Source organism: Microtus oregoni, unplaced genomic scaffold, assembly GCF_018167655.1.
Source record: "Microtus oregoni isolate MIOR12 unplaced genomic scaffold, Mior012 000030F_ref0000283, whole genome shotgun sequence".
Taxonomy (NCBI): Eukaryota; Metazoa; Chordata; class Mammalia; order Rodentia; family Cricetidae; genus Microtus; species Microtus oregoni.
Window position 1 is genome coordinate 13,725,829 of NW_024543089.1, and position 17,406 is coordinate 13,743,234.

The following is a 17,406-nucleotide window of genomic DNA, read 5'->3' on the forward strand; positions in this document are numbered from 1 at the left end:
AGTATGCTGAAAATACTAACCTTGGTTCTCAGAATACCTCAAAAACTGTGGCAGTATATTAACTATAATTCTCATAATTGTATTTTATTTACCCAATTCCATTGTGGTACATAAAGAATATTGTTTTATTTTCTCAGTTAATAGGTTTGATATATTGTCCAATAGCACATAGTGAGTACGCAATTTAGTATATCGTAAGGGAATTAGTGAATTCTGGCTGGACGTCTGGGAGGAAGGCATAGAGGTAAGAAGGGAAATTAATAAAGAAGGCGCGGAACATGGGTACCAATGAATCCTAGAGGCTCTTACTGAGATTATGGCACTATTGTTCGTAACCCAGGGAGCTGATGAGCAGAAACTTTTCTTGAAGCATCCGGCTGAAGTAGAGCTAATGTTTGAAACACATTGCGCGTTCACTTCTGATGAAAGCTCCTGTAAGAAAGCAACCTTCTTCCATTTATGTCTGGAAACCTGGATTTGGCTTTTACTAAATCCGTTAAGACATATTGGTGTTCTTCTAGGCTTTCCTAGTCAACATTGGATGCCTAACTTGAAGGCAGCACTCATCAGTCACTGAGGTCACCTATCAACCAGCAATTATCAGATACAGAATTATATTATGTAGCAGGAAGTTGGTCATTTATTAAACAGGGGCTTATAACAATGACACGTGTGCTTTTTAAAAGGTAACCTAGGTAACCTGTGTACAGTCATTTATATCTGAACTTAAAATCCTATTTAAAGCTAGGTGAATTTAACCTATACTCTGCAGTAATCAGATAGCCTTAGGAAGGATTAATATTACTCAACTTCAACTGGATCTTTATTTATAAACGTAGAATTTTTTATTTTTATTTTTCAAGACAGGGTTTCTCTGTAGCTTTTGGTTCCTGTCCTGGAACTAGCTCTTGTAGACCAGGCTGGCCTCAAACTCACAGAGATCTGCCTGCCTATGCCTCCCGAGTTCTGGGATTAAAGGCGTGTGCCACCACCGCCCGGCTATAAATGTAGAATTTTATATCTAGCCATAAATAAAGGACATTGAGCTTATAATTCATGTTCCTAGAGAAGCTAAATAAGAAGGTGAATCCAAAGACAAACACATAGGCATCCTCATGAATATTAACCTTCATCAGGCGATGAAAGGAGACAGAGACAGAGACCCACATGGGAGCACCGGACAGAAATCTCAAGATCCAAATCATGAGCAGAAGGAGACGGAGCACGAGCAAGGAACTCAGGACCACGAGGGGTGCACCCACACACTGAGACAATGGGGATGTTCTATTGGGAACTCACCAAGGCCAGCTGGCCTAGGTCTGAGAAAGCATGGGATAAATCTGGACTAGCTGAACATAGCGGACAATGAGGAACACTGAGAACTCAAGAACAATCGCAGTGGGTTTTTGATCCCACTGCACGTACTGGCTTTGGGGGAGCCTAGGCAGTTTGGATGCTCACCTTACTAGACCTGGATAGAGGTGGGCGGTTCTTGGGCTTCCCACAGGTCAGAGAACCCTGATTGCTCTTCGAGCAGATGAGGAAGGGGGACTTGATCGGGGGAGGGGGAGGGAAATGGGAGGCGGTTGCGGGGAGGAGGCAGAAATCCTTAATAAATAAATAAATAAATAAACCAGAAAAAAAAGAAACAAATAAACATGTAGCATTAAAGAAATATTGGCAATGAACTTGAAGGGGAGCAAAGGGAGGTACCTGGGAAAGTTTAGGAGGAAGGGGAAGGGGGAAATGACACAGTTATAACCTCAAAGAGTGAAAAATTATAGAAATATAAAATTGAATTCTCTAAATAGTTGATTATTTTTGATAATGAAACTCCACAATATTCTGTTTGATTACACTGATTGGTTTAGATCTTGTATCTTCTTATTTAATATGTTAAATTCTTTCATTTTTATATAAACTGAGAAAGTAAGTTTTATTTTTAAAATCATTATACCCTTAATGATTTGTAGGCATGAAGGATTAATGTAGGCATGCCAAAGGTGAGAGATAGGAATTATAGAATATAGCACAGAGAAGAAAGTACAGAGTTGCTAAATCATTACGGTAAGGTCGAAGAGGGAAGAAAAAAGGAACGTTTACCCAAGGAGACACTGAAGTCATATCCTGACCAAAGGAGGAAGTGCCACATCACAGGGCTCTGAGCTATCTGGTGCTGTACATCACAGGCAGCAACTGCTGTCTGCTTTCAGTTGTCCCTGTAACAGCAGAAACTGTGCACACTAGTGGTGGCCTGAATTCAAAATGCTAAAGAGGAAGCCATCTAACGCCTCAGAGAAAGAGAAACACCAAAAACCGAAGGTAAGGTAATTCCTAACATAGTTAAATAAACTGAGACTTCTTACTAGATTGTAAATTGTACACACATACATACAAACACATAACACACACATTAACACATACATATACCATATATACATGCATACATATTCACATATACAAACTCACTCACTCAAACACACACACTTTCAAACATACACACAGACACACACCACACACATGTGCACACATACATGCACACACACACACATACAAACATATTTTATCTGTTTCTTGTAAGTTTATTTGAGAGTTTAGTGCATCATAGAACCTATGGAAAAATTCATGTGGCCAAATTGGATACCAGTGGGCAATTATGGTCTTCACAATTGTGTATTAGATTCAGTAATTCATGTTGGTAGTTAAGTTTGGGTTAAGATAATTTCACAGAAATCTGTTTGGTGGTCTCTGAATAAGCCATTGATATTATGGACTCTCTTTGGACAGTTTTCATTACTGAGGTGTTCAATGTCTTTCCAGAGTACTTGAATAAATTATTTTATTTGTTAAATTTTAGCCATTTCAAATACGTAGTTGTAAGAAGGCTGTAAATGGAGGGCTTTGGGGTTAGTTTTATTTTTCTTTTTGTATTTTGAATGTTATGCTATGATATCTTGTTGTACGTGCGTTTACACATTGTCACTAGAGAAAGTTGTGTGTCCTATGTTGAGAAGCAACAAAATTTACAAGTTAGTAAATTAGATAAGTCAATCTTATGTAGAATGTTCTTTTTTATTCTTTCTCTTGTTAATAATTTTCACTAAAACATAGAAAAGCCAAGCTTACCTTTTATTATAGCACTGTTAGTTTTACCAGCAACATTAATTTCTTCAGTATGACGTTCCGATGTCAGAAATGATCTGCTCTGTTTATAGACTTCTAACACTTCTCAAGGTAATCAAAATTCAATCTTTTTATTGTTTGTGCAATAAATAGTGTAGATTCTGAATATTTTCATTTCTTTTTTTTTATTGAGAAAAGGAGAAAAAAAAACCAAGTTTCCACCTCCTCCCAGCCTCCCATTTCCCTCCCCCTCCTCCCACCCTTCTCCCCCTCCTCCCACCCTTCTCCCCCTCCCCCCACTCCTTTCCCCCTCCCTCTCCAGTCCATAGAGCAGTCAGGGTTTTCTGCCCTGTGGTAAGTCCTAGGTCCTCCCCCCTCCATCCAGGTCTAGGAAGGTGAACATCCAAACTGGCTAGGCTCTCACAAAGCCAGCACATTAAGCAGGATCAAAACCCCGTGCCATTGTCCTTTGCGTCTCATTAGCCCTCATTGTTCGCCATGTTCAGAGAGTCCAGTTTTATCCCATGCTTTTTCAGTCACAGTCCACTGGCCTTGGTGAGCTCCCAATAGATCAGCTCCACTGTCTCAGTGGGTGGGTGCACCCCTCGTGGTCCCGACTTCTTTGCTCATGTTCTCCCTCCTTCTGCTCCTCATTGGGACCTTGGGAGCTCAGCCCAGTGCTCCAGTGTGGGTCTCTGTCTCTATCTCCATCCATCACCAGATGAAGGTTCTATGATGATATGCAAGATATTCGTCAGTATTGCTCTAGGATAGGGTCATTTCAGGTTCCTTATCCTCAGCTGCCGCAGGAACTAACTGGGGACCTCGGCTTGGGCACCTGGGTGCCCCTCTAGGGTCAGGTCTCTTGCCAACCCTAAAGTGGCTCCCTTAACTAAGAATTGTGGTTCCGTGCTCCCCTGTCCAACCTTCCTTTATCCCAATCATCCTGTTTCCCCAAGGCCCCCCCTCCTTCCCTTCTACCTTTTCTCTCCACATCTCCCCTTATCCCCATCCCACCCCACCCCCAATATCCCAATTTTCTCCCCATGCAATTTTGTCTACTTCCCTTAGCCAAAAGGATAACTATATGTTTTTCCTTGGGTTCACCTTCTTACTTAGCTTCTTTACGATCACCTATTGTAGACTCCGTGACCCTTATTTATGGCTAGAAACCAATTATGAGTGAGTACATCCCATGTTCATCTTTTTGGGTCTGGAATACCTCACTCAGGATAGTGTTTTCTATTTCCATCCATTTGCATGCAAAATTCGAGAAGTCATTGTTTTTTACAGCAGCGTAGTACTCTAATGTGTATATATTCCATACTTTCTTCATCCATTCTTCCATTAAGAGTTGATATTTTCTTATCAGCTTTTACTTGTTATTATTAGAGAAACTGTTTAGAAATTGGTTTTGTCCTTCTGAATTGAGGTGGCTTGAGACAATGTTCAATGTTTTGCAAACTTCTCCAACAAATCTGAAGCAAAATAAATTCTCTTTATTTATATATGTAAAATTTTGTATTTAGAAACACATGAACATATGTAGCAATAAATATGCAAACATATATAGCTTTAAAATTTTTGCTATGGAACTAATAGTCCTCCATTTATTATAACTTTGTCTTAGAAACAACTCCTTTTAATTCATATTTATTTTGCCATAGAGAAGTTTTGATTATTTTATGGGTCAAGGGTATAATCCATGAGGGATGGCAGGAAAATGTTCTATTCTGATCCCTACACACACAGTTAGTAGAAGGAGTACAAAATCCTCTATACATAACAATGGTGGGTGATGTGATACCTATCTAAGAAAGACAAAATAGAGCTACCAAGAAACTGACCTGAAATACAGGGTGTTGCTGTCAATACTGAATATCTATCAGATAATATTTTCCATACCCTAAGCCACAGCCATTAATTCTTTGCGGTGTACTCTCAAGTGTATGGAGATGTATTTTTCGATTTTTTTTAAATTGTGACATTAAAAATGAGGGAAATAATATCTAACCCTCTGGTGTATTTAAATCTATAAATTTGGGTTGCAAATGTCATTGGGCAGCCCAGCCCTGACTGTGTCCATAGGATTAATCCTCCAGTACCACATACAAAGGAGAAAACTATGAAACCTTATGTTACCTGAAACAAAAACTAGTGAACTTTTTATTTAAAAAGAATACCAGTGGGCACTACATTAGGTGGAAATAAGAAGTTCTTGGATGCTATTGCATAATAAGATTACTATATGTAATTAAAATGAAGCAACTTCTAATGAAATGCTAAGTCGAGGGTCTAGGTACAGCTCTATCTATAACCTGCTTTCTACACAAGCATTTTATCCTTAGCAACTACATAAAAAATGACAGTGTAGTGTTCTGTGCTTGTAATCCCAGCATTGGGTGGCAGATCCAGGCATAATCCCGGAGCAAGGTGGACAGCGTGCCTAGCCTAAATGAAGTGACAGTGGATTTCTAACCAGTGAGAGCCACTTCTTCACTGTTACCAAGACAGACAGCAACCTAGGATGAATGACACCAGAGGCTGTCCAATGGCCTTCACACACAGATGCACATGCATGTAAGGAAACTGTACATCCATTCACATGTGCGTGCACACAGACACACACAAAATGAATTGATAAATGTTTGAGACGACATGTGTTTGATTTAAACACTTATAAAAATGATGCATGTAGCGAGACACGATAGGGAAGCCAGACCACATACAATTTTTATTTCTTCTATATCAGCTGAAAATAATGTTAAAGAAATAGTCTTTGTTATTAGTATTTTCTAATATGTTTTATAGTTGTGACATTAGAATATTCATGAAGCTAATATGCAATTATAGATTTTAGAGAATTCTACCTACGAAGCAATGTATTATTTTTTGTTTATAGTACTTATCAATAAACATACCAATGAGTAAAACTTTAAAACAAATAATAGTTTTCTCACATCTTATTTTATCATTTACGGTGTACCTTTGTTTTATATACTGTTTCTCCATTCTGCTAAAGTTTATTTTACTGAAGAGCTTATATGCAAGATGAACATCTTTCAGGTATATTATGAAATATTATTAAATAATTTAGGTTGAGAGTGAGAAATCAATGTTCTTCCATATTGGGTAACCAAAAATATCTAAAGACATATTATAAAACACCCAACTAAATATAGTAAAAGATTAATAAATTCTTACAAATTTAATGTGCCCCAGAACCATATAGATAATTTTCAAATAAAAGTGAAACCTAATGAATAGTGGGTAAGCAGTCTACATTTTTACTTAAAAATGACCTTGTTTCATTCACCATACTTTTTTATTGTGTTTTATTTGTACTATTTTAGCACTAGTGCTCAATGCTGACAATGATCTAGAGACTTGTAAGCATATCCATATGCAGACTCAATAACCTTTTTATCTATATTGTTTTTATGATCTATAAATGTTCGAATAATTATAGGACATAGTTTTTCATGTGTTTATCTAACATGTTTATGTTTTCTGCTGTGTTTATTACGATTTTATACCTAACAGTTGCTCTTCATGGGTTTTCTACTCTATTTAATAGTTGCCACAACTCTGTTGGATAACAGCTCGTATCTAGCTTCATAAATGAAGAGGCAAATGAATATAAAAGATTACATATATTTAACAAAATCAGTTAACTTAACCAAAGATACATAGATGAAAAACATCATATGAAAAACGTATGATACCTATTTCCACTATTACAATACTGGGTATTGTATTGTCACTGTCTCTGTCTGTCTTAAATGCCAGAGGAATTTTAAAGACCACAGAGCATCTATCTTTAGGGACATTTGTACTTTGAAAAGGAATTTAAGGTCCCTCTCAACCGTCTAAATTCTAGAATTGTACCTATGAAATCTCTCCAGGTACCCTATCTGCAAATTTCAAGACTTAGAATTGTATACATTTTTAAATTGTCAAATGGTTTCAAAATATCACAATTTGCTTAGCTTTCTAACATAGTAGGTTCTTGACTAATATTTGAAAAATGGAAAGTTTTGTGAGTCTATTCAGTGTGATTCATCACAGCAAGTTGTTTGTGTGTATCTGTTTAACTCCATCTTTAGTTCATTTCTAAGTGTTGAAGAATAAATCCATTATGCCCAAGGCCAGGCAATATTCTTAGAAAGCTTATTGTTTCCTCATGGTCAGTCTTTGATCCAGGTGAGGGAATATGCTAGAAAGTTTGAAAAGAAAAAGAAAATGGAACACACAGATGAAATTTGGAACTGCAATTAGGACAAAGCAGTCTTAATATATCTAGTATGGTAGTCTGTGTGAATGCATTTCAACCGGGGTCTTCTTGGAGTTAAGGAGATTCAATACCACTGTCATTGTAAAGGGAAACATTGGAATAATGGCACTTCTTGAAATAGCTTTTTAAAAAAGGTTCTTTTTAATCTAAAGTGCATACAAAATGAGACACCATTAGTGTCACAGATGCTAATTTTCACTAGCAGTGACTGAAGTGGCATTCTTTCCCATTTGCATTTGATCCCAGCAATGATGAGAGGTGATGAGTTGATTATGAGCTGTTTTCACTGCACTGCCCGCTGTGCAAATTTATGCTCCTAGACAGGGATGACACATAGTTGTGGCATTAAAGAGCTGTCTGCATTGCTTTTCTGTATCAAATCTGTTAAAATGCACTTTAACTCTTATTTAACCAGGTACAAGAAAATGGAGGGCTTTTCACGACCTGGTACTTATTTAAGATAAGGCATTTGCGTGAGAATCCTATGTCCAGTAAATTATTGGGAATTTTCCACAATAAATTTGATCAAATCACACCCCCCCTTCAGTTCTTTCCAGATACAGTTCAGGTATTCTATGTGTCTAAAGTTCAGCATTTAGAACTGTGTTAAGCTTTTCTTACCTGTCAAAAATAATCTTTGTATCCTTTTTAATAACCCACCTAATCCAATTTGTGTTGTCCAAATATTCATAGGATTGGGATCATCCACTAGGGTGTGGTTGACCTACAAAAGTTGACTCTCCATCCCTCAGAAGCTATCAATTACCCATAGCTCGTCAGGTAGGGGTGAGAGTTTGTGTGACTCCACCTTCCACGCTTGAATGTTGATGAGCTTTATCTCCTGAAGATCCATGTGCAGACAAGAACAGGTGCTGTGAGGTCTTGAAGCAGGAGTTTTGTCAGGTTCTGAAGACACTGTTTTGTTCTGCTCCTCCCTCACCTCTGACTCATTACCCTTCTGCACCCTCTCCCATAACGGCCCCTAGAGTTTTGTGGGTGGAGTGACACAGTTGTCCCAATTTGTGGCTGAGCAATCCTCTGATAATCTGAAAACTGATCTCTGAGGAGTTTCTGCATTAACCACCACCCACCGCACAAAGAAACCTCTCTGAAGTCCGAGAGCTGCACCAATCTATTGGTATAAAGATAAACATTTAGAGGACAGTTTGGTGCTATATCTGCTTAACAGAAGAGGACTTTTAGGGTCACCACTGTGGCTTGTAAACACCTCAATCATCAGGTGTAAGCAGAGTTACAATAACAGGTATGAGTTTCTTATGAATCAGGCCTGATTTAGAGATAAATAGCTTCATTATCCACAGGGAATCAAGTCCATAAACACGCTAAGTTTCCAAGTACGTATTACCAAACTGATCCATTTCTCTCACTTGCTAGTATTGCGGACTCAGGTGGATTTTTAGAAATAAGTCATTCACGTTCACTTCTTATTAGAGGAAAAAAAGCTGTTCTCCATTAAGAAAAATGAATGCTTTGGAACTGTCTGTGGTGGTAGTTGGGATGATTCCTAGATGAAGAAAGCTACTGTCTCATTGTTAAGTCCTCCTCTTCCAAAATTTACATGTTAGGAGGCTTGGTTTCCAATGAAGTCTGCAAGAGATGAACCTGTCACACAGCTTTCAGTTTTACCCGTAGATGGATGCCCAGTGTTGTCTTTTCCTGTGCAATTTCCCTCTAGGATCTCTTTTTGTACCACTGACAGCATCCTGAAAAGAAACCAGTAAGATATGATTAGGGAACACTCAATGGTTACATTTTTTTAGATAAAGATCTCTTTGAAGTTTTTAACTTCACACAGTTTTAGTTTTAACTGAAATGCTCAAGTTAGAAGACAGCAGGATTTGGAGGCAACCCAGTTTAGCCACTAACAGTGCTTGGTCTGTTAAGTGCACCAGCTCGTAGAGGTGCAGATTTTATTCTCAACTGCTGATTTCTTCCAGTTATCTTTGGTTCCTTTCTTCTGATGGCCGCTATCCAGATTGCATGGCATTGTCTCACACCCTCTTGCCCACTTCACACTCATCTTTTCTCATGTGAATGTACCCCTGCTATATTCCAGTAGCTTCCATAAGCATCATCTAATATACCTAACGGAAAAAATCTGCTCTATGCCTTAGGCAGTGCTTTCTGATTATATGTTAGGCTCCTCTGAGATACTTTACAAAGATACCCACGAACTCGCAGTCTCGTTTAGGTGGCTCATGAAGACCCCTCTTCCTGATGCTATGACCACACTCTCTGCTGTTCTTGCTCTGGAATGATTCCTGTATAGTCATGAACTCACACCTGTTTTATTTCCTAGCCAGATTGTCATCTTCAGGAAGCCTTTATCAGTCACTCCAACACAAAGTAGAAGTGGCTAGCTGGCAGAGCAGTAGGCAACATGAACCAGAGTCACACAGAACTAGGCTTGAAGGAACGATTTTTGGTACTTCCTAACCAGAGGGTTGTGACGAGTTTGTTAAATCTCATTTTAGCCTTGGTGTTATGATTGGAAAAGGAGGACGTGTACAAGCCTGTTATGTAGGCTTCTTGGAGGTTATTAGCATGTGGATATTTCCTGGCCTTCGTCTATGTTCAGTGGATGATCTTGCCACATTTTCTAATCCATACTTGCTCTATTTTCCTGACTATAGTTAGCTTCACTCAAACTAGTTCTCTTGCCAAGAATAGGAGATAGATCTTTCTCATATTTGTACTCTTGGACTTGGGGAGAACTTAGGATGGACTGAGAGGTCTTTCTGACTTCCAGACTGTGCTGGCTTTCTCTTCCTTTTGCTGACTACCACCAAAAGCATTTAGAGAGTGCACATTGTAGTGATCTTTTCGTATGTGTGCACTGAGTACGGCATGACTAATGGGTAATGTTAGTCATTTACTGAAGTGACCTATTTCAGAGAAACCTAAAGACCCATCCACGAGAAAGATCTGGGTGACACACACACACAAACACAGCGACCGTTTCTAGAATCAGAATGCAATGAAACAAGACAACAATCAAATAGTAGATCATAACAGAAAAGGCATAAAAGATTGTTAGCAGGATAGTGTTGCTTTGTAGGGAACATTCACAGACAGACATACAAACATATGTATGAAAGGGGGGGAGAGAAACTTACACCCATGACTGCAGAGATACAAAGAACAGAAGTAAACATCCCATTTAGCTCTGCATACTTGCTCACTAACCTGGGATGCAACTGGCAATAGCATCATGTCTCCAGTCTTGATGCCACCTAATTGACTTCACCATTATCCAGCTACACTAACCAAACCCTGTCCCAGAAGTGACCTGCTGCCTCAGGTACCATTTCTTCCAGGGAAGAGAGTTCTTTCATTAGTCTGCAGTATGTATTCTCCTCGAGGGAGGAAGTTCTCACAGGAAGGAGATATTTGACAGTCTCACCATCTGGTCTTATTTGTGAGTCAACCTGAGGTTGTTTATTTGTGTGAGCTTGACAAAATCTCCAGACCTGACCCAGAGTCTTGACCAATACATTGGTTTCCTAGAAGGACTGACCCAAATTACTAACTAGTGCTACTTCTAATAGCTTTTCTCTATGTAGTAAAGTGAAAAGCAGCAAATAATGAATTTTGTTTATGTAATTATGTTGTTTTACTATCTAGAATAAGACTCAAGGCATATTTAACCAATATAAAAATATTATTTTATAATTCATACTGATAGAAATTGGCTACTAACCTCTAAAGAGCATACTGAAATATTACAGGGATTTTCCAGGAATATTTTCCTGTTACAGTTGACTTTCTAAAGTACAATCAATACAAATGTAGTATATGTTGAAATTTTTAAATTGGGTAATGTCTATGCTTATATATGTTCTTTGTTAGATCTGCATAGCTACTGTTTTTCTTTGGTTCAATGAAAGCTTTTGTTTGGGTTGTTTAAGTTAGGGTGGCTAGAAATTACTCAAAGATTAGCTCATTATTACTTATTACCTTATTATTATTACCTACCAAATTAAAGTAGCCATTAGCAATGAAACAAATGTTTATAATTTAAAAAATATTCCTTCAGAAGTAAATATACTACAGTCATGAGACACGACATTATAGGTCATAGAGTAGTCATTAGCTTAATTTATTTCTATCACTATGTATCTCTCAATACACTGAAATACACATGTAGCCAGATGTAAATTTGCTGAAAGAAAAACAAATATATTTGATAAAGTGACAAAGCCCATTGGTCTCCTCCAAAAAATCCTAGCACCCAGGCTTCCTAGTACTATTTATTCCTCATACTCTTCCCCTGTTTGGGAATGCATATCATATATTTACCACACATAAACATGTCTGTTCTTACTAAGAGAAAAAAAAAGAAAACGTTTAAATTCCTAAGCCCTGTGGCAGCAGTTGCTGCCTGTAAAGGGGTGTTTATAAGCTTTATGATATTAACTGCAGCACTCAACCCCAGGCAGCATAAAACATGCAAAAAAGAACTTTCTGTCAGTTTTATTATTTCTAAAAAGGTTCCCCTTGAAGCAGAAGAGTGACCTTGCTTTGCTGAGCTGACATATGCCACAGGATTAATGGTGGAGCTCGGCTGAAGGGAAGCTCACAGACACATTACAACTCCAGGAGCTGGGCTGCCGGTGCCCATTAATCAGGGCCACCAAAATCATGCATCAAATCCACCCATTTAAAAGTAGTAAAAATGACTTAAAAAAAACTTTGTGAGAATTAGCTTATTGTTTGTCATCACTTGTGTTCAAGGAGATCTCACTGCATGACTAAAATACCCTTTGTGGAGACCTTTAGAAAGGTCACTTTGTACCCAGAGGCCAACTGAAAGCAGAACTTGTTTAAAATGTAGGGGACTTACATGTTGTGTTCCTGAGCATCTTCTGGGAAAATCAGGGAGCAGATTTTCTCTTCCCAAGTTAATTTCCCTCCCATGTAACTATGATTTCACAGTGATGCGCACTGTACACAAACCTCGCCTCTTTGTGAGCATATATATTCTACATTAATATATAATATTATACAATATATATCAACACACCACATATTCATATATTAACTCCAATGATAGACTTAGTTGTAGTAATACATGATGGACAAACCTATTAGGTGATGTTTTAAAGACCTAAAGTTTGAAAAAATGTATTAAATGATTTAATATGTTCAAAAATGTCTTGGACTTGGAAGTACCACAATCTTTTCACCATGCTGATCATGATTTCTTCACCAGTTTACTGCATTTTTTCACCTATACCTATTGAAAAGGTTAAAACGAGGTCTTAGACATTAGCTTCTACAAGGAGTTGTTCAGTAAATAAGTGGCAAGTCACTCTTATCTCTTTGAACTTTCCTAATACCAAATTTGATGGACTTAACTTCTGCTTCATACTTTTTCATTTAGATTAATGCTGCTCTATTTGGTTCAATGGTATAATTTCAGTTGCAATGGTACAAGTTGAAAAATTAGGCACTTAATCAGAGAGAATTTTTTAATTTACAATTTGGGCTAATGTTGAAAGGTAACAGTATTTGAAGTAGTTGCTTTCTTTCTTTGTTTGTTTTTTGAGACTATGTTTTGTTTTGTTTTTCATCACAGCCTTGACGGTCCTGGAACTCACTTTGTAGACCAGGCTGGCCTCAGGCACACAGAGTTTCACTTGCCTTTGTCTCCCAAGCGCTGGGATCAAAAGCATGTGCCACCAAACCCAGCCCTAGTTGCTTTCTTTTACCAGGATCTTAAATATTACTTGGGTTATTAGCCATATCATACACAAAATGTCAATGCAGAATTATTATGCTTTTGAAGTTTAGTTAACTGACTAAATAATTAGATTGAAGTCAGTAATAGCATTATCAGTTAAAATCATATTTAATATTTGTTCATAGATTAAAAAAAACAAGTATGCCCCAAAGTTATCTTTTGAACTTATCAGGAAGAATGCATATATTTTCTCGTTAGAGATTTGAATCATCTATCCTTTTCACAGCCTTCTCGTACCACAGTCCACAGAAACCAAGATTAGTCATGACTTGTGAAAATAACTGAAGGAAACTGTTCATCTTTTGGTAAGGAAGGCAGATACATCAGCCTTGTTACCTTGGTTTCTCGTGTCTTTACTATGTCCTACATCTTTCCAAGAACTAATTGTATCTTATCTTATGAACACTATGCAAACAGGTAGCCAGGACTTCCGTAGCCTAGAAGTGATGTCTGAACATTTCTCTGTATGTCTCCTCAAAAAGCTTCTAAACAAATGTCCACACTAGCATACTGGTATATGAATTTGAAAAAAACAAATGTATTTAAAGCAAATGAAAGTATTGCTTATAAACTCCTCATAATAATAGAATGAAGTGCTTTCTACTGAATTTCCAGAACTGTAATGTAACTTACAGTCTTCAGTTACAGTCTAAAATAATGACACATTATGGCAGATCATGTAGAGGTAAAGTTGAGCATCTTACATATTCTTTTTACTCTAAGAACTTGTTTAACACATAAAATCAACTGTTATCAATAACATTTTTGCATTGGCCATTTTCTGTTATTATTGAAGTTCTTCCCCTCTCCCTTGAGTAATCTTTGAAGTACTTTCAATTTATAGGAAACCTTTTAGTGGCACATAAAATTCTAAAACTAAAGTTTCACTATGGAAGGTCTGAGTAAACTTCAGACTCCAGCAGCAGCACCAGCATCTGCACCCCCTCCATGTGTTTGACAGTTGATAGGAAGCTGATGAGGTCAGGAAGCAACCAGCTAGCTTTGGTTCCTAGAGGCTAGGTGCACACTGAAAATATCCATAACACTGATTTGTGTTGTGTTGTTTTCATCCTTTTATTGAGCCCTGCATTCATTGCCTTTATACCGGGTTGTAATGCTAGTGCTGAAGGCAGGAATTCGCAGTTCTGGTTGGTTTTTTAGCTTGAAGTTCCCTCACACTCCACGTACTGTTTTCCACTGGCACCGCATGAGGCTGTAATTATTTAACGCTGAGGCAATCCTAACAGATTATTTTAAGTGATTTAAATTTGATGCTCTCCAATGTCTTAGCACCTGAGTCAGCCAGAACAATTAAATCCTCGAATGCTTTCTGATAAAGGGTGACAGACTTGTTGGGATTTAACTTTTTATAATATAATATTTATGGTGAGCTAAAACAGGATTTTGATATAAAGAGTGGATACTAACAAATGTCTTCTTATGAGTAATATTTCGATGTGAAAACTTGTTGGCAGTAAGTATGTATAATCTTTAATTTGCCAGTATACTTCAAAATACTGTGGGTGTCTGACTCACATATGCAAATATTTCCTTTGAAATAGATTGATACTTCTACCGGTGCCTTACTCAAATTTGAAAGTCATGGTGCAGATAAGATCTTATCTGGCAACTCTAAAAGCTGGTAGCTGGGTAAGAAAGAGATCTAAGGTCAAATCTCCTGGTTTTGGCCAAAAGCTTGATTCATACTTTTAAAGGAGATTCCATAGTTTTCTTTCATGTTCATAATCCAGACAGCTGAGTGGTTGAAAAAGCCTATTTAGTTCCATCCTTCCATCCTGTTCAGAGAACAGCTAATCTGAAAATAAAAAGACTAGGCTAAAATTCTGTGAGGGATAACACGGCAGAGAGGATGACCTCAGGGTGGGGGATTTTCAAGGAGGCTTTGTGCAGTTGTTGCTTTGGTTTTTATTCAAATTGTAACCCTTACACCAGTCTCCTTGTCCAGATGGACCCATGATTACTAACAATGCTTCCACTTGCATATGAGATAACAATCTACAGAACTAAGGTTGTTATGCAAAATTAGAGACTAATGGATGGATTCCCCAACTCTGTTACTTGCATTGTGTTCAAACACTCCAGTTGACACCTACTCCTCCAAAGAGAGTATAACATTTGTAACTGAGGGTTTCTCTCTCACCTGCAGATTCCTGAATAACCACTCTGAGGCTCAATATTAATTACAAACTGTTTGACCTATTAGCTCAGGCTTATTATTAACTAGCTCTTACAACTTAAACCAACCCATTTCTATTATTGTATATTTTACCATGAGGTTCACCTCTTGCTTCCCAGGAGGCTGCTGGTATTTCCCAGACCCCGCCTTCTTTTTCCTTTCATCTTAGTTTGGATTTCCCACCTGGGTTTATTCTACCTGGCTATTGGCCAAATCAACTTCTTTATTAACCAGTGATAATACAACATATTTACAGTATACAGAAGGGTATCCTACATCAATATGAAAAAAGAAAACTGTGATCAAGGGACCACACATAGACTTTAGAGCAGACAATCCAAAGCCACAGTTATACAAGGCATTCATGTCCTGGCAATGCTGAAGCATCCATAGACAGCCCATATATAGGGTTCTGTTTAACTTGCTTGTATTGGGTTTTGTGGTCCAAGTTGACAACTGACCAGAGGGCACCAGATCTCATCAGAGATGCCTTTGAGCCACCATGTGGTTCCTGGGAATTGAACTCAGGACTTTTGGAAGAGCAGGCAGTGCTCTTAATCTCTGAGCCATCTCTCTAGCCCATATAAGAATGGATTGAGATTTTAGGAGGGTGGAGAGATGGCTCAGTGGTAAAGAGGGCTTATTGATCTTGTAGGAGACCCAGATTCAGTAAACCTATACTGCTCGCAGCTGCCTGTAACTCCATTGCTGGGGGACCATATGCCCCTGGCCTCTGCCAGCACAGATGCATGTGTCACCATCAGCATTTATGCCCCAGACATGCTTAAGCATGCATGGGCAGGCCGTTTATGGCTATTTCTCAGTTGTTTCAATCCTTGGCAGTCCTAGATACTAGTGTTAGCCTCATACCCAAGGTTCCACAGTCTTCCTTTATGCTGTCTATTCAGCATTTTGAGGGCCTTCCTCTTTGCCTTATCCTGTGTACTCATCCAAACAGTGCTATGTTCGGGTATCTGCTGTCATTTATTCTTTTTTTTTTTTTTTTTTTTTTTTTTTTTTTTTAAAAAACCTTTTTTATTCTTGCAAATTTTATTTATTTATTTATTTATTTATTTATTTATTTATTTATTATGCAATATTCTGTCTGTGTGTATGTCTGCAGGCCAGAAGAGGGCACCAGACCCAATTATAGATGGTTGTGAGCCACCATGTGGTTGCCGGGAATTGAACTCAGGACCTTTGGAAGAGCAGGCAATGCTCTTAACCACTGAGCCATCTCTCCAGCCCCCATTTATTCTTATAACATGGCCGAAGTATCTCAAGCGCCACTGTTGTATTCTGTAGTTTATTTCCTTCTGTAGATGGAGATCTTTCTCAGTGTCATCACTGCACAGCCTATCTCTTCATGTGACATCCAGAATCCTCCTGAGACATACCATCTCAAACGCATTTAGTTGCTGTTCTGAGGAGTGTTTCATTGTCCAGGTTTTGGAGTGGAAAGGAAGGCAGCTCTAGACAGGTGTCTCATATACTTGTATTTTGTTGTTGTCATTATGTCTCATGCTGACCAAACCTTTCCTATTACCTGGAAAGCAGCCCTCACTATTCCTATCTGCCTCTTGATGTCTGAAATAGTTCCCTCCTTTGAACTTAGGTTTCTTCTCAGTCAAGAAAAGGCTGTTTTCTTGGGGTTCTGATTCTTTATTACAATGTTGATATCCTTGTGTGTCCTTCTCATGTGTTGTATCTCAATCTTTTCGATGTTTACCTCATATCAATGTTTTCACTGACTTCCACCACTCTATTTACCATGGCCTGCAGCTCATTTGGACTTTCAGCAAGTAGCGCTCTGTCATCAGAGAAACACAAGTTATTGATTTACACACACCAATTTGCATGCTTATCTCCTCATCCTCCAGGGCTGTTGTTATTATTAATTTCAGCAATATTTTAAAGTGTAGTGGTGAGAGGACGCATCCCTTCAACACTCCTGCAATTGATATAATTTCTGAAAGCACATAGATACACATAAACTAATATAATAAATAAATCTTTAAAAATGAATTT